The following is a 22,255-nucleotide window of genomic DNA, read 5'->3' on the forward strand; positions in this document are numbered from 1 at the left end:
CCCAGAAGACACCAGGGAGTAACAGGGTCCTTCAGGAAGGGAAGGCCGAAGAAGATGAGGAGTGTGAGAGGGCTGAGAACCTCATAGGGAAGCAGACTGGAAGGCTAGAGGAGTCCATGCTCTGTCCACAGAGGCCCATGCATGAGCAGGCCAGCATGTCCTTCCTGTGCCAACCACCCAAGTGGTGCAGGTGTGAAGAGCTTTGCCATTTTGTCATTCGAGATGAAGGCCTTGCTGTCAAGGGCATAATTTCCTGCAGTCATCTTCCTTTAATGAAGACCAGTGATGTGGAGGGGACAGGCAAAAAGACCAAGGCACGAGCCGGAGTGCATCAAATAGGCAGCCCAGATAGCTCAGTTGGTAGAGCGTGAGACTCTTAATCTCAGGGTTGTGGGTTCGAGCCCCACGTTGGGCGCTTGAGGTTTTCTCCAGGCTCAAGAGCGGTGCATCCCTATGAGTAAGAAGTGCAGCAAAAGGACCAGGAGACCTGCATGGGTGAGCAAGGATCTCTTGGCCAAATTCAGATAGAAGAAGAAAATACACAGAATGTGCAAGGGGGGACAGGCTACTTGGGAGAATTATAGAAATATAGTCAGAGTACATAGAGATGCTGCGAGGAAGGCTAAGGCCCATTTGGAGTTGAGTCTTGCAAGGGATGTCAAGGAAGGGCTTCTTCAAATATATCAGCAGCAAGTGGAGGACTAGGGAAAATGTGGGCCTCCTACTCCATCAGGCATGGGCCCGGGTGACAAGGGATACAGAGAAGGCAGAATTAGTGAATGCCTTCTTTGCTTCAATCTTCACTGCTAAGGGCAGCCCTCAGGAATCCTGTAGCCTGGACGTGAGGGAGAAAGTCCAGAGAAGGGAAGACTTTCCTTTGGTTGAGGTGCAAAGGCTCAAAGACCTTCTGGGCATGCTGGACATCCACAGATCCATGGGCCCAGATGGGATGCACCCACAGGTACTGAGGGAGCTGGCAGATGTTGTTGCCAAGCCACCAAGCTGCTCTCCATCATCTTGGAAAGGTCCTGGAGAACTGGAGAGGTGCCTGAGGACTGGAAGAAAGCCAATGTCACTCCAGTCTTCAAGAAGGGCAAGAAGGAGGACCCAGGCAACTATAGGCCAGTCAGCCTCACCTCCATCCTTAGAAAGGGGGATGGAACAGCTCATTCTGGATGTCATCTCCAGACTGATGGAGGAAAATATGGTGATCAGGAGTAGTCAGCATGGATTCACCAAGGGGAAATCCTGCTTAACCAACCTGATAGCCTTCTATGATGGACTGACTGGCTGGGTAGATGAGGGCAGAGCAGTGGACATTGTGTCCCTTGACTTCAGCAAGGCTTTTGACACTGTCTCCCATAACATCCTCCTAGAGAAGCTCAGCAAGTGTGGGTTAGACGAGTGGAGAGTGAGGGGGATTGAGAACTGGCTGAAAAGCAGAGCTCAGAGGGTCGTCATCAGTGGCGTGGATTCTAGTGGGAGGCTAGTGGCATCCCCCAGGGCTCAGTACTGGCTCCCATCCTGTTCAACTTTTTCATCAATGACCTGGATGAGGGGACAGAGTGCCTCCTCAGGAAGTTTGCTGATGACACCAAGCTGGGAGGAGTGGCTGACACACCTGATGGATGTGCTGCCATTCATAGAGACCTGGACAGGCTGGAGAGCTGGGCAGAGAGGAACCTCATGGGGTTCAACTAGGGCAAGTGCGGAATCCTGCACCTAGGGAGAAATACTCTATGCACCAGCACAAGCTGGGGGCTGACCTTCTGGAGAGCAGCTCTGCAGAGAAAACCTGGGGGTACTGGTGGATGACAGGTAGACCATGACCCAGCAATGTGCCCTTGTGGCCAAGAAGGCCAATGGTCTCCTGGGGTGCATTAGGAAGAGTGTTGCCAGCAGGTCGAGGGAGGTGATCCTGCCCCTCTACTCAGCCCTGGGGAGGCCTCATCTGGAGGACTGTGTCCAGTTGTGGGCTCCCCAGTACAGGAGACACATGGAGCTACTGGACAGAGTCCAGTGTAGGACTATGAAGATGATCAGAGGGCTGGAGCACCTGCCCTACGAGTAAAGGCTGTGAGAGCTGGTCCTCTTCAGCCTGGGGAAGAGAAGACTGAGGGGAGATCTTCTCAATGTGTATAAGTACGTGAAGGGAGGATGTCGATGGGATGGGGCCAAACTCTTTTCAGTTGCCCTGTGTGATGGGACAAGAGGCAATGGGCAGAAATTGAAGCACAGGAAGTTCCGCCTGAAGGTGAGGGGGAATTTCTTCCCTGTGAGAGTGACGGAGCACTGGAACAGGTTGCCCAGAGAGGTTGTGGAGTCTCCTTCTCTGCAGATATTCAAGGCCCGCCTGGACGCAACCCTGTCTAACATGCTGTAGGTGACCCTGCTGAGCAGGGAGGTTGGACTAGATGATCTGTAGAGGTCCCTTCCAACCTTACTGATTCTATGATTCTATGAGTGAGGTGAGACTCTTGTGGGCATGGCTTTGTGTCACCTGGGCATGTGCGAGGCAGCCCTTTTGCTGGTGATGTTGTCTGTAACAATGCTGAGAGGTTATGAGCACATGCTCCAAGGATGTGAGTCGTCTTTGGTGTGCAGGGAAGTGTGCAGCAGTTTTTCGTAAGACTCTCCCATGAGGCTTCATGTGTGTGTCCTTCTGATTTGCAGGTCTGCAGATGAGCAGTGCCTGAGCAAAGCCAAGCAAGAGGCTGCCAGCCAATCCGTTGAGCCCACCCAGAAAGAGAAGGCAAGAGAAGGCAGCTCAGAGGAGCAGAGGGGCCGAAGAGGTAAGGTAACAGCTGTCATGCTTTTGAGAATGTGGCCCTGGGTAAGCAGTGGGACAAGGCAATCCCCTTGTGCAATGTGTTGATTTAGGAAAGGGATGGGGAGTGGGGAGCAAAATGGGGAATCAGAAAGGTCCAAGGGCCTCCTTGGAAGTGTGCGCTCAGGTTACAGTCACCCAGGAATGGACAGGGTTGCCTGTCCTTCCTGTGGTCTCCATCCCAGAGAGGCGGTTGAGAAGACCTTCCTTGTCCTGTACTTCCAGAAGGTCTTGCTGGTGAGTGGGTCCTCTGCTGAGGCTCTCTTGTCCACTCCAAACAAATGAGGAGGAGGTAACAGGAGAGAAGAGAGCGAAGGTGTGTGCTGGAGTGTATGGAGTGAGATGAGACTCTTGGGAAGTGGCTTTGGGTGCACCCTGTGTTCTTGCATGTGTGTGAGGGAGCTGTTTCCTTTTGCCCTGTTGCCTGTAGTAGTGCTGAGAGGTTGTGATCAGGTGGCCAAGGACTCAAGGTCTCCTGGCTGGATTGGCAGCATGTGTCAGTTTTTGGAGCGACTCCTGTGGGAGGTTTCATTTCTGTGTCTTGGTTTTCAGGATCGCAGATGAGCAGTGCGTGGGCAAGGCTGAGGCACAATGAGCTGCCAAATCGGTAGAGCTGACGCAGAGAAAGAAGGGAGAAGAAGGCAGAGTGCTGGACACAGTGAGGATTGTGCGAGGGCCAAGGAGCAGACGGAAAAGGGGACTCCAAGGTTGGAGGAGTCTGTGCTCAGTCTGCAGTAGCCAATGCATGAGCAGGACAGCACATGTTCCTTGTGGCAACCGTCCCACCAATGCAGGTGTGCAGAGCTTCCTTGTTTTGTACTTCCAGAGGGTGTTGCTGGCAAGCGCCTCCTTTCCCGAGGACGTGTTCAGGCAAAACTGATCTGTGAGATGGAGTCGATGGGAGAGGAGAGGAGAAAGGCCCAGGCTGGAGTGCCTGGAATGAAGGGAGACTCCTGGAGAACTGGCTTTGGGTAACTGTGTGCTCTAGGATGAGTGTGAGGCAGCCATTTCCCTTGGCAGTGTTGTGTGTCCTTCCTGAGGGATCCATCCTCGGGAGGCAATTGCGAAGAGCTTCCTGAGAGATTATGCTCATGTGCCCCCTGGGCATAAGTCTTCTGACTCGGTGGGAAGAGTGTAGCAGCTTGTGGTGAGTGTGCCACCTAACATCTCCTTCTGGTTGCCAAGCTTTTAAATGAGCAAGACCTGGGCAAAGCCGCAAAGGAAGCTGTCCCCAAATCAGAAGAGCTTGCACAGCAAAAGAAGGGAGAAGGCAGCTCTGAGGGGCTGAAGAATATGAGAGGATGTATAAGGTGACTCTGCCTTTGAGACTTGTGAAGCAGGGGAAAAGTATGACAAGAAGTGCCGCGGGAGGAAGGTGGTGCTGTAGAAGGGGAGGGTTGGACAAGCTCTGTGAGCGGTGTGTTTGCATTGAGCATGGTTTTGTAAATCTAGGCTTTAATCTGAAGGATTCGGATTGACTCCTAAGCACACTGGTGTAAAAAATGAAGAAAGGAAGAAGTCTCTTGGCTCCTTTGGCAAAGGAATTGACCCATTGATATGGACTTGTTTGGAAAAAGCAGGCCTTGGAGTTGAATGTCATGTGATTGGCTGTCCAATCAGGAGATGCCTCCTGGTCTGCTGAGCAGTGTTTCCTCTGATCTCCGGTCCATCTGAAATGCCTCCTCCCTGTTTGCCTTGCAGCATGGTTGCTCCTTGAGGCAGAAGAGCATCAGAGAAAAATGGTGGCTTCTGCCCAGAGAAGCTCAAAACAAAGAGAAGAAAGATTTAAGAGCTGTCAGCCAAAACTACAGCTTCCTCTCCCTGCCCCGAGCAGAGAAGCAGAAGAAAGTGACCCAAGGGCTGGTGATGCCACAACAAGGGAAAGTTTATGCCAGATCCTGCCAAGGCCCAGGGGAGTGTAGCAGCATGGAGCACTGTGCTGCAGGGTCACAGATTCTGAGCCCTGGGGTGGATGCAGCAGCCACTGCTTTCCCCTGTTTTGGGGGGTGCCCTGGGTCAGCCCCCAATGCTCTGTGTCTCTGTGCAGCCCCAGGGAGGGCCTGATGCTGGTGCTGCATTGGAGGGGGTGGAGATCTGCAGTGGCAGCATCTGTGCAGGATCTGGGGGCAGGCAGGGACAGGAAGGGATGCAGTCAGTGTGCGAGAGGGAATCTGTCCTTTGCACTGCAGCATCCTGCACAGGGTGAGTTAGCTGGCGTCTGCAAAGGCTGGAGGCATCTGAAGCCTGCCTGGCAGAATGGAGGAGGTTGGAGGCCAATGGAGAGTGGAGAATGGGCCAGAGCCTTTGCTCTGGTAAAGGTCTCCAAATTTGGGTGGCGTTTCCTCTCTGGTGAGCTGCAGGGCCAGAGCGGGGCTGGGCTGCTGCCAGCAGCTGGGCCAGGCTGGGCAGCGGCAGCCCCACAGCATGGCCCAGCCCCTAGGCCCAAGATACCTTGGGGTTTGCACAGAGTCCCATCCACACTGGACCTGCCCTGCTCTTGGGGACCCTGTTGCACCCTGGGGTGCTGGTATTTCCTGCTGTGACATTGCCCTGGGCGTGACTTGCAGCACACAGCCAGAGGCATGGATGGAGCCCCCAGACTGTTAGAGCTTGGCAAGTGCCTGCCCCTGCGCAAGCTGGGGCTGGGTAGAGCCCTGCTCCACGATCCACCACAGGACACACAAAGCCTACATCTCTCATGCCGTGACTGTTTTGTAAGTGACACCCACCACACACCCCGAACAGCCCTCACAAGTGAAGAAACACACAGCTTGCGCCTCTTTGGCAGCTGCAGCCTGCTGTTTTGGAAAGAGCAAGCAAATACGGACTTCCAGAGATGTTTAACACCTCAGAGAAGGCTCTAGTGCTGCGTTTGCTCATGAGATAGTGGGTGGCCTAAACAGAGCAGCCTGCAGTGATTCACCCCCACCAACGGCGGCACCAGGAAAAAGGTTCCCCTTGCTCAGCGGACAGGAACAAGGCTTTGTTTTGCTTATGGGTATGTGGTCGTGTGAAATGACAGCTTCTCTACGGCCACCTGAAAGCAAGCCAAACCTTTGCGCTGTGTAGGGCAGTCCAAACTTCCAGAGCAAGTTGTGGGCTGCAGTGAACTGTGAGCAAGTGGGAAGGAAGTGTTTTCCTTGAAGTAGTATGCAGCTACTGAAGGTCGAAGTAGCTCCTGTTGCTTCCAAGTGTTACAGGAGGCTCCAATTCTGAAAATGAACGGCATTTGGGACTTGGGCTAAGGCCAGTGGGGCTGTGACAGGGCAGAGCCCCAGGCCACATGGAGCCCAAGGCCCCTGGAGCCAAAGGGAGCTGGGGACAAAGCCCCCTGGGGCTGTAGTAGTAAATACATATCCTGTGTGACAAGGGAGTCGATGTGCTTTGGCATATAGTTTGGTGTTCCCAGGGAGGGGAGGGAGGGGAGGGAAGGCCCACAGGATGTGAGGGATCCCTGGGCATTTGGTGCTGTCCCAGGGTGTCCCAGAAGACATGGCAGGAGAGGGACCCCAGGGGACATGGGGCTCCCAGAGGTGTCCCGGGGGGATATAAGGTTCCCATGGTGTCCTGGAGGAGATGGGAGAGAAGGGGAGTGTAGGGGTTTCCCGGGGTGCCCTGAGAGACACAGGGAGTCCCAGAGGGCTCCTGTGAGGGAGTCCCAGGTCTGGGGCCAGAGATCAGAGGACACGTGTGGGCAGCAGAGGTGCCCCAGAGAATATTGTGGGAGTCCCAGGGCTGTCCCAGGGCACATGGGACTGGGTCCCAGAGAGGACAGCAGTGTCCAAGGCCTTTATTGGACTTGGCTCTAGGGGCACTCAAGGCTTTCCTTGCCCAGAGGGAGGCCTCAGGCACCCCAAGTCGGATCCTCAGCCCCGTGGCCTCTCCAGGGAGCCCAGGGAAGCCTCCAGCTGGTCTTGACCATGCTGAATGCCTGTGTGCCCCACCTGGCACAGCCCCTGAACCACCTGGGCCAACTCAGCCATCGCTGCCTCCTGCAGTGGGGAGCCTGGGGACAAGGGGACACAGGTTACACCAAGAGAGCAGGGAGGAGGGGGACGAGGGAAAGGGGGAGACAAGGTTCAGGGCCTGGCACCAAGGAGACAGGGGCCATAAGGCGCTGACTGGGGCCAAGGAGGCCGTATGAGGGAACAGAGCTCAGGGCCTGGAGCTGGAGACATACAGGGGATACAGGGCGACAGAAGTCAGGGGTTAGGGCTTGTCTCCAGGGCTGGGGAGATGCTGGGCACACAGGGAGATGCGAGAGGTAGAGCAGAGCCCTGGCACAGGGGACAGGAGGGACACAGTACACAAAGGGAGGGGTCAGGGCCTGGCGCAAGGGACACAGTGGAGCCTGGGGATTTCCAGGGCCACCCACAGTCCCAGTCCCCCGATCCGAGGTTGACCACAGCCCTCCTCTAGGATGCGAGGCTGCCCTCCAGAGCCCTTGCAACATCTCATGACACCAAGGGCCCCCTTTGATGCCACCAGACCACAAAGCATTCCCTATGACCCTCCCCACAATGCCAAGGTTCCCCTTGGACAGCATTAGACCCCTGTGTGCCCAAATGAACCCTGGGTGCCTCCCATCAGCCTCCCCATCACCCTCCACCCCTCCAAGATCCCAGGATGCCCCCAGGACCCCGTAGTCCCCCATGACTCCATGTTCCCCTCAGCCCCCTAAGGTACCAGGCCATCCCCCATGACCCTAAGCTGGGAGAGTCCACCTGTGTTGGGCTTCCCGGGGGTTTCCCCTCCTTCCTCCTGGGTGAAGGCAGGCTCAGGGCCTCCCAGGTAGACCAGGTTCAGGTCAAGGCAGACTTGCTGACAAGGACGTAAGCAGATGGGGACAGGGGCATGCTAAAATTCACATCACACATCTCACCGCACACCTACCTCTGACAGTGCCAAGGTCACCTGGGGCGCGAGGGCATACACATAGAGCTTTGCATGTTGAAGGACCGTGTTCAGGATGTAGGCTGGCAGAGGGACCACCTGCTTTGGCCCAAACATGTCCACACTGGCTGGGGGGCACTGCAGAGATGGCATCAGAGGCAGGGGAAAGCAAAGGATGGGCAGGGGCTGGGCAGGCTGCAGGCAGTGTGCAAGGGGAGGGGAGCATACAAGGAGCCTGCAGGCATAGGGCAGAAGGAGAGCAGCATGCTGGTAGCGTGGAGGAAAGAGTCCAAGGAGTATGTGAGCAGTGTTTGGGTTCTGGTAAGTCTGTCGCAGGTAGGCAGAGAGTGTGCGGGAGCATAGAGCTGCATGGGGATAGTCCCAGGACCATGCAGGCAGTGATAAAGCATGCAGGGATTGCTGAGGCACTAAGCATGTGGGCTGCGTGCAAAGAGCACATGGGCCCCCTCTAAGTGTGTGGGGAGCATGGGATGACCACGAACCATGTGACAGTAAACCTCCAACAGGCATGCAAGCACTCATGCACGGTGTGGCACAGCAGCAGCTGACTGAAGCAGCTGTAGCACTCATCCTGGTCAGGCAGAGGGGTCTCTGAGGTCCCTGGAGGACCAACAGAGAGCACAGCTCTGTGCCAGCATTTCTCCTGCCCTTCTCCAGCCCTGCACTCACCTGCGTGTGTGGCAACAGTGTGATGTATGATGCACAGCAAGGCCGACAGCAGCCCTGGGGTGAGGCCCAGCTCTTGGCTCAGCTCTCAGCCCAGCTCCAGAGCCCCCTCATAAGCATCCAGGGGGATAAGGACAGGGGACCCTGGCAGAACCTCTGCCAGCACCCTGTAGGAAGAAGGGCACCCTGGGAGGACATGACAGGGACACTGGGGCACAGGGACAGCCTGGGAGACATGATGGGACACCCTGGGGAGACACTAGGAGGACCCTGTGTGGAGGGGTGTATCCGTACTAGGTGATACTTGCTGGGAATGCTCTGTGCTGTAACTTTTTGGTGTCTGGAACAATACAGCTGTGTCAAGTGGAATACAAATAAGTAACCAACAAAGTCTTGGAAAACTGTGAGAAAAAACAGCAGGTGGTCACATCTAGATTCTGTGGCTGGACCATGAGAAGCAGTCAACATGAAGGTCAGAAGTTGAAGACTAATGAAATAGCGACTCCCAAAGTCAATCTGGCCCCCAAAATAAGTCTGTATGCATGCGCAGTATCAATGGCCGGTTATGCAACCAAGGCAGAGTTGGGCTAGAATCCCTGCACTTGCTGGCCCCAGGTGCCGGGACTCACACCTTCCACAAATAACCATAAATACCGGAATTTTTCCGAAGGAGAGGGAGGCTGCTACACAACAGAGGACCACGTTGCCTCCTTGGGGACGCCTGAAAGGAATGTGCCTGCTGACTCTCTCTCATCATGCAGACGATCGGGATAAGCATTGGAGTGGTCCTTCTCGAGATTACCATTGGGTCGGTCTGTTTGTAAGTATCTACCAATAAACTGCTTGCTACTGAAGAGTGTTTGTCTGTGTGTGTGTGTTTGTGAGTTTGTGCTGACTTGCCATACTGGACGTTTGGCCCCTGGGAGTCTAAGTGGAACAAGCCTTTCCTCTTGTGCTAGGTTATAAGCATTTGGAAAAGGGACTGGTTTTGTTTGCGGACTTCTCTGTCCTGACCTTACTAGCCAGGCCCTGGAGCCTATGACTACGGTCTGCAAGGTTAGACAGAGATGAGAATTGACAAGAAATGTCCAGCTGTTCAGCTCATTTCCATTGTTTCGGAGGAGGCTTTTGACCAGAACACAGAAAATAATTTGGAAAGCCAGAACTATTCTGCAGTGCCACCTTGAGTGTTAGGGATTTCTTCATCAGTTCTTTACGTTTCTTTCTTGTTCTTTTCTCCTGGGGAGTATTCATGCAGGTTCTCCTAATGACAAGAAACATGAAGGATCAGTCATGAACACGAAGACAATCTGACATGTGCACACTTGGTGCCTACACAGTAACTTTATGAAGGCTCCGCATATACACAAAAGATTAGCACACAGTTCCATTAGGCACAAAGCAAGCAAGGATCCCTGGAATCCTATCATCTAGCTTTACTTACTGTCATAAGAGACACATTCTACTTTAGGCCTGTACCTGTCAGTCTAACAGAGATGAGAAAAATGGATGCATGGATACAGAAAGCCTGTCCTTTGAAATTTAAATCATGGCCTGCATTGCGTTAACATGCTGATTACGTGTTCAAATGCCCAGAACATGTTTAGAAAAAAGACACAAGACGTCCACAGAGATTCACAAAATCATACAATGGTTGAGCTTGGAAGGGATCTCTGCAGATCATCTAGTCCAACCCCCTGCTCAAGCAGGGTCACTTAGCACGTGTTGCCCAGGAACTTGTCCAGATGGTTGTGACTCTCTCCAAGGAAGCAGACTCCACAGCCTCTCTGGGAAATCTGATCCACCGCTCAGTCACCTTCACAGCAAACAAATTTTCCCTCAAGTTCAGGTGGAACTTCTGGGTTGCTGTTTGTGCCCGTTGCCTCTTGTCTTATCACTGGACACCACTAGAAAGAGTCTGGCCCCATTCTCTCTACGACCTCCCTTCGGATACTTATACACAGTGATAAGATCCCCCACCAGCCTCCTCTTCTCCACGCTGAAGAGTCCCAGCTCGCTCATCCTTTCCTCACATGAGACATGCTCCAGTCCCTTCAGCATCTTAGAAGGCTTTGCATGGACTTCATCCAGTAACTCCCTGTCTCTCTTGTACCAGGAAGCCCAGAACTGCACACACTACTCCAGATGTGGCCTCAAACAACACAGCAACAGTACCTGCAAGGAGCAACCAGGAACAGAACAGCAACTTCATTCTGGCATGCAGGATTAACCACAAGAATTTCTGCTCTAAACCAGAGGTCAGGAAATGTGGAGGCTGCTGCAAATTCTTATCTAGATAACAAACAGAGTGCAACAGCTAATATGATCCCCAAGTAGAATCATGAAGAAAGGAATATTCTCCCTGCAGACACAGAAGTATTCCTACTGGCACTTGAGACATATCACATGAAATGCTATGGGTAATTGTGATCTCCTTTGAAGAAAAAAAAAAGTGAAATTGCAGCAAAAAAGGAACAAAGGCAGGCTAAGAAGATGCTCCAGAAATGAAGTGCCAATCATCCAAAAGCACACTAGGATAATTCCATCTGACAGAGCCAGACTAAGACAGAGGAAATAGGATTGTTCCATACAGGCAAAGTTCCTCTAGGAACACAGAACCAGTTACCCTCACAAAAAGTGCTGCCACAAGATCAAATACCATAAAGCTGCCAGCAGGAAATGCCATCGGGATTTGAAAAGGCTTCACATCCTTGAAAAGGAAATTCTGCATGTGGATTTCAATCAAGAAAATACTTCACAAGGGAACTTAAGTCTATTTATAAAATCAATGCTAGGATACCTTTGCCTGTGACAGGTGACTAAACTACAGCACCCAGGAGATTCTCTGGGAGGTGATGAGATGTCAAAGAAAAACAGGCAAACAGGAACCCAAACCTGAGTCACCGGGACAGGCACAGGAAGCTACGCAGTGCCCTGTTAGCCTCTAGTCTAACCCCACTGCCCAAGCACACATCATTCTTTTGTGCATGAGGAACCACAAGATTTAGTAACTGAGGAGCAAACCACAACAAATTAAAAGCTGCTTCTGCCTCTGCAATGGAAGGCATCAGGCAGTCTTCTTGCCTCTTTCAACCCCAGCCATCATTTGGATAAGTTCCAGAGTGAAAAATGAAGCCCCGAAACAGCTGTTTGTTTTTCACTTTTTCCATACCTCTAGTACAGTCATACTTATCAGTTTGCAAGATATAATTAGACAGGAAATATAAAAGTTCTCTCAGACTGTGACACTCTTTGGAAGAAGACATTACAGTGAAATTAGCACTCCTCTTTTGCTGTGTAAAACATATTTCTTACAGAAAAAGAGTAAGAGAAATAAGTACTTACTCTCTCTGCATCACTGAACAGCCCAAGATCTTTCACCATCTTCATGTCATGCACTGGTTTGCATCAGAGCCCAAACACAGATACTTCCAAGAGCTGCGGTGGAGGGTCAGCAAAGACCTTGGAAAAGAAAACTCATAGACATAGTCAAGGGAGACTTTTCAATATACACTGCAGGAGAACAGCACTGCACTGCAGCAAACGTTACCTCATCCCTGAACCAGCAAAGGTTGCTTACTGTGTGCACGTCCTCAGGGGTGCCAGTGAGGCTGAAAGCACTGCTCATGATCTCCTCTGGCCTGCCTTCCTCCAATGTGCAGCAATCCCTCTGACCATGGCCTGAAAAAACACAGTTACAGCAGAAAGGGCTTACGAGGGAAAATACTGAGCACAGGAACCTTTGCACAGCAGTCAGCTGAAACAAGGCCCATTAAAAGCCTGACAAGTTAGACCTTGGAAACAGCAACAGTGTTTCAGAGCAAAGGATCACGGTCTTCCTCAGCTTGCTGCTCAAGTAGCAACAGTGGCCTGGTTCTCTGTTTCAGGAGGGCAAGGGTGTTTCAGACCACGCTCACTTCAGCAGTAACAGAGGAAAGAGAGGAAGCTGACAGAAAACAGGAGGACTAGTAAGCATAAGCAAGCAGCTCAGGAATGAACACAAGAACAGCAAACGCCTCTTCTGCTACATTACGCTGCAGCCTGCACAACCCTGAGGTTTCAGCCAACCACAGCAGGCATTCCTCACACCAAAGAACCTGAGACAGGAACCCAGAAGAACTTGAGGCTGATGAGCTTCAAGGGGAGCTGAGCTGACAACACAAGGCGGAACAGAGGACAACACTGGAGTCAGGCAATCGGAACACCGTGGCGTGCATTAGACTGGTTGCAGTACGGCTTTTGGCATCCAAGTGTGCTTAAGGCAGGCAAACAGCCCATGGGCCTGTTAGGATAAAATAATACTCAGATCTGCAACAGCATCTCCCTCCTGGCTGAGGCTGGGTTCACAAAATACAATAAACAAACAAACAAACACACAAACCCCTTTTCCTCAGACTGTAGCATGACCCTGCAGGCTTTAGTAAACCCTTGATTTCCTAGCCCTTTCCAAGCCAAGTGCTAGCAAGCAAGGTCAGACTGTCTGACTAGCAGACAGTGTGAAAAGTCTTCCTCCTGCATCAAAGTGCAAGAAGGATATTTTGTACATACAATTTGCCAAACAGCACATTCCTCCCTTTCCAAGCTTCCAAGGTCCTTTTTAGAGATGGCCCCTTTCAAACTGGGCCCCCGTGTCCTACGGTTTCCACAGTTAAATAGAGGCCAGAGAAGTCCTAAGTTGGATGGATTTCAACAAGCATGCAGAAGCTCTGCAAAACCTCCCTGTATTGGTATTAAGCCGAGACTGAGATCCCTATTTCTCCCTTCCGTGGCTGAGCTGCTATTTTGAATGTCATCCTGATCAGAGATGAAAGTCTAAGAGATGTACCACGCATCTCACAACAAAAGTCAGAGAAGACAAAATACATGTTGCTGAGAGTCACTAAGCCTGTGCAATGCACACCTTATGCTCTGGCTTTAAAATGTAGGTTTAACCAAGGGCCTGGGAGAAAGGAATAAGGACACAGGTGTCAAGGAACTGTAGAAACTAAGAGAAGAAAATGGGCCCTCGCCTGGAAGTTGTCTGAAAAAGATCTCCAGGCAAGGGTGCGTTCACATCCTTCTCCTTGGTCTAGCAAGGGCAGTGCCCGTTTGGGGCCATCTTTTTCCTTTCCTCCTTAGCAACTGCAGGAAGAGAAGAAGCTACCAAAAGAGTGCTAGAGCTCTACATCTACATACCTCAGGGCTCAGGCCCTGCTCCTCTCACAGCCTTCTTCTTTCCTCATTATCACAGAGGAAAGACTGCTAAGGTTTTAAGTCAAAGCTGAAAATAAATCACAGGTGAACAATGAAAATTGAATGCTGCGCTGCCCCAGCACAGTACAACAGCAGCTCCTGCCTATCTGCTTTCCCCAACAGCTTTCCAAACACACACCCAGGGCGTTACAGCTTTCCACAAGGGGAGAACATCCCGGGGCAGAAGCAGCACAGGAAGCGGCTGCTCTGTTCCTCTCCCTCCTGCCCTGCTGCCTGGGGGTCACCAGTGCTGCAGCTCTCACAGCTCAGGGCTTCTCGGCACCCGTCAGGCCACAGTGCGGGCTGAAAACCCCCGCTGTGTCCCCGGGATGGTCACGGGCAGCAGCTGCCCCCAGCGCAGCACACAGGTTTCTCTCCCATCCCATCCCTCCCCTCCCCTCCCCTCCCGCAGACTCGCCCAGGCCCCAGAGCAGAGCGGGGCCCTGCGGCAGCAGCGCCCGGCAGCAGCGTTTCACCACGCACCAGCACCGGCAGCCAGCGACACACAGGCCCCGCCCCCAGGGCCGGAAGTGACGCCTCCAACACCGCAGACCATCCTACCCCGCGCTCTCCCATTGGCTCCCGTGGGGCGTTGCCTCCCCGGGGCGGGACAGCAGGGAGGGTCGGGAGGGAGGCGGCAGTGCGCGTGCGCGGTGCAGGGGCCAGGTGGGGAGGGGCGGGCAGGGCTGTGCGGCAGCAGAGGCTGCAGAAGGCCTGGCCCAGCCTGGGCCATGTCTGGACCCCGGCATCCCCCGGCTCTTGCGCCCCTTCTGCTGGCGGAGCTGTGGCTGTTGTCTCTGCCTCCGAGGCCTAGCAGCAGACACCAGGGCCTCCTGGTCTGTCCCTTGCGCCCCGGGGACTCTGAGAGGTGTCACCCCGTGGTCCTGCACTCAGCATTGCACACCCCCACCTGCACGCTGACACCAGGAGGAGCCCTGGGCAACACAGGAGGGAAAGGCTCTCCCTTCCCAGGGACTCCATGGCCATGCCTGGCTTTTTTACTTGAAAAAACACAGGAAGGGTTTATATGGTACCAGAGCCCCCTGCACATTTCCTTTGCCTACCTGTAATCAGTGATCACAATTCTCTGCTCTAATCATCCCTCGGTGAGTCGTTGTTGCTAAAATGGCCCTCAGAGGGATCCACTCTATGAAACTTTGGGATCTGCTGCTGACTTCAATGTTTTGTTCACTCTCCTCTCAATAGGTGCGATTCATGGACTCAGCACCAAGAACACCAAGAGGGTCAGCGAAATGCAAAAAGCCCTGGTGAACCACACCTCCCTATCATTTTCTTTGAGTCTTGAATTGCTAATTTAGGAGATTTCTGTTGTGTACATGCAAGGTGGAGTCTTCAATAATATACAAATATTTCTGCTTTTGAAAATTTTATTTTTATTATTGTTATTTCATCTTTCAGAATAAGCAACAGCAACATTCTCCAACGGATATTGATCCAGAGCGTCTCCTAATGAAGTCTGGACATACAGGAAAAGCAGTGTCCCAGAGGTCAGACACTGTATGGACAGTCTTCCATTTCATCTCCTCAACTCTGCCATTTCTCCCATCAGGTACCTGGGACTCAGGTCACTCCTGTTTCAAGCTAACTTTATTCCACTGGAATCTCCAACTGAATGTTACAGCTCATACGCTCCAATTCCCACCTGCTTTCCTTAATAGACACAGAAGGATGGCTCTTCTTAATTACAATGGGCTGACCCAGGGCACTCCCAAAACAGGGGAAAGCAGTGGGTGCTGCATCCACCCCAGGGCTCAGAATCTGTGACCCTGCAGCACAGTGCTCCATGCTGCTACACTCCCCTGGGCCTTAAAAGGAGGTGGCATAAACTTACTCTTGTTGTGGCATCTCCAGCCCTTGGGTCACTTTCTTCTGCTTCTCTGCTCGAGGCAGGGAGAGGAAGCTGTAGTTTTGGCTGACAGCTCTTAAATCTTTCTTCTCTTTGTTTTGAGCTTCTCTGGGCAGAAGCCACCATTTTTCTCTGATGCTCTTCTGCCTCAAGGAGCAACCATGCTGCAAGGCAAACAGGGAGGAGGCATTTCAGATGGACCGCAGATCAGAGGAAACACCGCTCAGCAGACCAGGAGGCATCTCCTGATTGGACAGCCAATCACACAACATTCAACTCCAAGGCCTGCTTTTTCCAAACAAGTCCACATCAATGGCGCCATACCTCTGCCAATGGAGCCAAGAGACTTCTTCCTTTCTTCATTTTTTACACCAGTGTGCTTAGGAGTCAATCCGAATCCTTCAGATTAAAGCCTAGACTTACAAAACCATGCTCAATGCAAATACATCACCCACGGAGCTTGTCCAACCCTCCCCTTCTACAGCACCACCTTCCTCCCGTGGCACTTCTTGTCATACTTTTCCCCTGCTTCACAAGTCTCAAAGGCAGAGTCACCTTATACATCCTCTCATATTCTTCAGCCCCTCAGACCTGCCTTCTCCCTTCTTTTGCTGTGCAAGCTCTTCTGATTTGGGGACAGCTTCCTTTGCGGCTTTGCCCAGGCCTTGCTCATTTAAAAGCTTGGCAACCAGGAGGAGACGTCAGGTGGCACACTCACCACAAGCTGCTAGACTCTTCCCACCGAGTCAGAAGACTTATGCCCAGGGGGCACATGAGCATAATCTCTCAGGAAGCTCTTCACAATTGCCTCCCGAGGATGGATCCCTCAGGAAGGACACGCAACACTGCCAAGGGAAATGGCTGCCTCACACTCATCCTGGAGCACAGAGTTACACAAAGCCAGTTCTCCAGGAGTCTCCCTTCATTCCAGGCACTCCAGCCTGGGCCTTTCTCCTCTCCTCTCCTCTCCCATCGACTCCATCTCACAGATCAGTTTTGCCAGAACATGTCCTCAGGAAAGGAGGCGCTTGCCAGCAACACCCTCTGGAAGTACAAAACAAGGAAGATCTGCACACCTGCATTGGTGGGACGGTTGCCACAAGGAACACGTGCTGTCCTGCTCATGCATTGGCTACTGCAGACTGAGCACAGACTCCTCCAACCTTGGAGTCCCCTTTTCCGTCTGCTCCTTGGCCCTCGCACAATCCTCACTGTGTCCAGCACTCTGCCTTCTTCTCCCTTCTTTCTCTGCGTCAGCTCTACCGATTTGGCAGCTCATTGTGCCTCAGCCTTGCCCACGCACTGCTCATCTGCGATCCTGAAAACCAAGACACAGAAATGAAACCTCCCACATGAGTCTCTCCAAAAACTGACACATGCTGCCAATCCAGCCAGGAGACCTTGAGTCCTTGGCCACCTGATCACAACCTCTCAGCACTACTACAGGCAACAGGGCAAAAGGAAACAGCTCCCTCACACACATGCAAGAACACAGGGTGCACCCAAAGCCACTTCCAAGAGTCTCATCTCACTCCATGCACTCCAGCACACACCTTCATTCTCTTCTCTCCTGTTACCTCCCCCTCACTTGTTTGGAGTGGACAAGAGAGCCTCAGCAGAGGACCCACTCACCAGCAAGACCTTCTGGAAGTACAGGACAAGGAAGATCTTCTCAATCGCCTCTCTGAGATGGAGACCACAGGAAGGACAGGCAACCCTGTCCATTCCTGGGTGACTGTAACCTGAGCTCACACTTCCAAGGAGGCCCTTGGACATTTCCGATTCCCCATTTTGCTCCCCACCCCCCCATCCCTTTCCTAAATCGACACATTGCACAAGGGGATTGCCTTGTCCCACTGCTTTCCCAGGGCCACATTCTCAAAAGCATGACAGCTGTTACCTTACCTCTTCGGCCCCTCTGCTCCTCTGAGCTGCCTTCTCTTGCCTTCTCTTTCTGGGTGGGCTCAACGGATTGGCTGGCAGCCTCTTGCTTGGCTTTGCTCAGGCACTGCTCATCTGCAAACCTGCAAATTAAAAGGACACAGAAATAAAGCCTCATGGGAGAGTCTTACCAAAAACTGCTGCACACTTCCCGGCACACCAAAGACAACTCACATCCTTGGAGCATGTGCTCATAACCTCCCAGCATTGATACAGACAACATCACCAGTGAAAGGGCTGCCTCGCACATGCCCAGGTGACACAAAGCCATGCCCACAAGAGTCTCACCTCACTCATAGAATCATAGAATCAGTAAGGTTGGAAGGGACCTCTGGAGATCATCTAGACCAACCTCCCCACTCAGCGGGGTCACCAGAACATGCTAGATAGGGTTAAATCCAGGTGGGCCTTGAATATCTGCAGAGAAGGAGACTCCACAACCTCTCTGGGCAACCTGTTCCAGTGCTCTGTCATTCTCACAGGGAAGAAATTCCCCCTCACCTTCAGGTGGAACTTCCTGTGCTTCAATTTCTGCCCATTGCCTCTTGTCCTGTCACACAGGGCAACTGAAAAGAGTTTGTCCCCATCCCCTTGACATCCTCCCTTCACGTACTTATACACATTGATAAGTTCTCCCCTCAGTCTTCTCTTCCCCAGGCTGAAGAGGCCCAGCTCTCACAGCCTTTACTCGTAGGGCAGGTGCTCCAGCCCTCTGATCATCTTCATAGTCCTACACTGGACTCTGTCCAGCGTAGCTCCATGTGTCTCCTGTACTGGGGAGCCCACAACTGGACACAGTCCTCCAGATGAGGCCACCCCAGGGCTGAGTAGAGGGGCAGGATCACCTCCCTCGACCTGCTGGCAACACTCTTCCTAATGCACTCCAGGAGACCATTGGCCTTCTTGGCCACAAGGGCGCATTGCTGGGTCATGGTCAACCTGTCATCCACCAGCTCTCCCAGGTTTTCTCTGCAGAGCTGCTCTACAGAATGTCAGCCCCCACCTTCTACTGGTGCCCAGGGTTATTTCTCCCTAGCTGCAGGACTCCTTACTTGCCCTTGTTGAACTTCAGGAGGTTCCTCTCCGCCCAGCTCTCCAGCCTGTCCAGGTCTCTCTGAATGGCAGCACAGCCCTCTGCTGTGTCAGCCACTCCTCCCAGCTTGGTGTCATCAGGAAACTTGTTGAGGCGGCACTCTGTCCCCTCATCCAGGTCATTGATGAAAAAGTTGAACAGGATGGGAGCCAGTACTGAGCCCTGGGGGATTCCACTAGCCACAGGCCTCCAACTAGAAGCCACGCCACTGATGACGACCCTCTGAGCTCTGCTTTTCAGTGAGTTCTCAATCCACCTCACTCTCCACTCATCTAACCCACACTTGCTGAGCTTCTCTAGGAGGATGTTATGGGAGACAGTGTCAAAAGCCTTGCTGAAGTCAAGGTATACAATGTCCACTACTCTCCCCTCATCTACCCAGCCAGTCAGTCCATCATAGAAGGCTATCAGGTTGGTTAAGTAGGATTTCCCCTTGGTGAATCCATGCTGGATACTCCTGATCACCTTCTTTTCCTCCAGATGTCTGGAGGTGACATCCAGAATGAGCTGTTCCATGCCCTTTGCAGGGATGGAGGTGAGGCTGACTGGCCTATAGTTGCCTGGGTCCTCCTTCTTGCCCTTCTTGAAGACTGGGGTGACACTGGCTTTCTTCCAGTCCTCAGGCACCTCTCCAGTTCTCCAGGACCTTTCCAAGATGATGGAGAGTGGTTTGGTGGCTTGGCAACAACATCCGCCAGCTCCCTCAGTTCCCGTGGGTGCCTCCCATCTGGGCCCATAGATCTGTGGATGTCCAGCATGCCCAGAAGGTCTCTAATCCTTTCCTCCTCAACCAAAGGAAAGTCTTCCCTTCTGTATCCGTACTATGTGATGCTTGATGGGAATGGTCCGTGTTGTAACTTTTTTTATCTGTACCACCTGCTATTTGTGGGAATAGTCTAGTGCTGTATCTTTTTAGTGCCTAGAACAATACCGCTGTGTTAAGCGGGATACAAATAAGTAACGAACAAGGTCATGGAAATCTGTGAGAAAGAACAGCGGTTGGTCACATATAGATTCTGTGGCTGGAAGCCACAGAATCACCATGAGAAGCAGTCAACATGAAGGTCAGAAGCTGAAGAATAGTGAAATAGCAACCCCCAAAGTCAAATGTGGCCCCCGAAATAAGTCTGCACACGTGTGCAGTATCATAGCCTGGTTATGCGACGGGGGCGGAGTTGGGCTAGACTCCCTGCACTCGCTGCCCCAGGTGCCGGACTCCCGCCTACCGCAATTAATCATAAATGCTGGAGTTTTCCGAAGGAGGGAGAGTCTGCTACACAACAGAGGACCACGTTGCCTCCTCGGGGACGCCCGAAAAGATTATGCCTGCCGACTCTCTCTCTCACCATGCAGACGATTGGGACAAGCATTGAGGTGGTCCTTCTCAAGATTACCATTGGCTCGGTCTGTTTGTAAGTATCTACTAATAAACTGCTTGCTACTGAAGAGTGTTTGTGTGCGTGTGTGTGTGTGTGTTTTTGCTGGCTTGCCAAACCTGATGTTTGGCCCCCGGGAATCTAACTAGAACATAAATTGGCGACGAGGATGGGATTCCCGGGGTTTGCAGCATAGTGAGATCGGTGAAGTGCACAGCTGCACTGAGGCCATGCCACCTGCATTGGTGGGACTCAGTCAGTGTGTTTTCTTGTATTTTGCCCGGGCTTGACATTTTGGTGTGTGCGTTGTGGACATAATATTGCTTTGGAGCAAGGCGCCTACTGCTTATCTTTGTCACCGTAGTCATTGCAAAGTATATCGTACCGAGCATAGGATTAGACTTGAGCCTGCTGGTTCAGGCTGTAGGAACAAAAGGGGGGAAAGGGCAGCCCCATTCCTTGAGCGTCCTGGGTGGATGCAAGAGCCATGGACTGCGCTATGTGATAAGTGGGAAACGTATATGGGTGCTTCTCCGGAGCCATGGACTGGGACAAGCCCCATGGAAGTGTTAAAAGTACAGGGAAAAATTTGTAGAACCCCCCCAACACATCAAAGACAAGGAGTGATTAAAGCATGCAAGGTGAATGGTGGGGAGCCTTCCTGTTTGCCTATAAGGTACTGGAGGGACAAGCTCATGAATTAGCTGAAAAGGTAGGACAGCTAGAACAACAGATGTAAGAGCAGAAAACTGCAAATCTCATGCAGCAACAAGCTTTGTTAACCATAACAAATCTGAAACTGAGCAGGGATTAGACCAAGCCTCAGGTCCAGACTGCCGTGTACTACAACATGACCTGCATCCCTTTGTCTTGTGCACTGTTTGATGGTCAAAAACAAATTCACAACAGATTTGGGCATTCGTGGACACTGGGGCGGAGGTCACTATTATGCACATCAATCCTGATAAACACAAAGGGACACGGACCCCTGTATGGGGTCTGGGTGACCAATCAATTATGAGAAAAAATGACTTACTAAGAATGCAAATTGGTGATTGACTACCTCGCGAATACCGCATCATGATTGCTGCGGTAGATGAATATATAATAGGGGTGGATATCTTGCGAGGCCAAACATTAGAAATAGATGGATCCCTCTGGGCATTTGGTACCACGCGGTGGCTGCACATCCGTGCTGTCCAGGTGGGAAAGGTCATGGAAGAAGCACAAATTCCAATTGCTACCACTGTTGTTAATCAGCAACAGTATCAAGTTCCAGGGGGTGATGAAGCTATTCAAGCCACAATTAACGACTTACTACAGGCAGGAGTAGTGCGATACGCACATTCTCCGTTCAATAGTCCTAACTGGCTGGTAAAGAAACCAGATGGCAGTTGCAGAATGACAGTGGACTATCGAGGTGTGAATGCAGTCACACCACCGCTATCCACTGCTGTTCCTGAAGTGGCTGCCTTAATACAGCAGATCCACCAGCATGCTGGCACATGGTATGCAGTCACAGATGCGGCCAAAGCTTTCTTTACCATCTCCATTCCAAGGGAAACTCAGGAGCAGTTTGCCTTTACCTGGAATGGTAATCAGTATACTTTCACCGGATTGCCTCAAGGCTACAAACATAGTTCTACCTATTATCACCAAGCCATCCACCGCACACTCGTGAAAACAGATGTACCTGCCCAAGTACAACTGTTGCAATACTGCAATTGATGATATACTAATACAGGGGTTAAAACACGAAGAAGTGCAAACAGTCCTGGACATGACTGTTTCGTGCTTACAGGAAGCTGGATGGGAAGTCAGTCCAAAGAAAATACAAGGCCCAGCACAGAGTGTCAAACATTTAGGACATGAAGCAATCAGCCAAGGGGTACAAGGAGAACCAGGAAACTCCATGAATTTAGTCAATTATCAAATTGGCAAATGGGCCAAACCTTATGACGAATTGTCTAACACACAGCAACAACAGGCGTGCTTCACTGATGGTAGTTGTACCAGAAAGGGACGCTGGCGTGCTGCAGTATTTAATTCTGTAAGTAATGCATGGCTGGTCGTAGAAGGGCAGGAAGGTAATAGTCAGTTAGCTGAACTGGTGGCCGCGTGGCAAGCTATTGATGCTACGCCCATAAATCACATTTGTTACTTATACACTGACTCATGGGCAGTGGCACAAGGTCTGGTCAATTGGCTAGGTAAGTGGCAGCAAGACCAATGGCTTATTGGTGCCAAAGAAGTGTGGGGAAAGCAGTATTGGGAATACATATGGCACTTATTACAAGGACAAGATGTTCGAGTGTTTCACGTGGACACCCACTGTGGTA

General features: G+C 51.9%; 1 non-coding gene across 1 annotated transcript; it reads left to right on the plus strand.

Moving 5' to 3' along the window:
• Nucleotides 1-342: 342 nt before the first annotated feature.
• TRNAK-CUU (transfer RNA lysine (anticodon CUU)) lies at nt 343-415 on the plus strand. The gene has a single exon. It is a non-coding gene; the product is annotated as a tRNA-Lys (tRNA).
• Nucleotides 416-22,255: the final 21,840 nt, after the last annotated feature.

This window comes from Rhea pennata, unplaced genomic scaffold (genome assembly GCF_028389875.1).
Source record: "Rhea pennata isolate bPtePen1 unplaced genomic scaffold, bPtePen1.pri scaffold_31, whole genome shotgun sequence".
NCBI classification, from domain to species: Eukaryota; Metazoa; Chordata; class Aves; order Rheiformes; family Rheidae; genus Rhea; species Rhea pennata.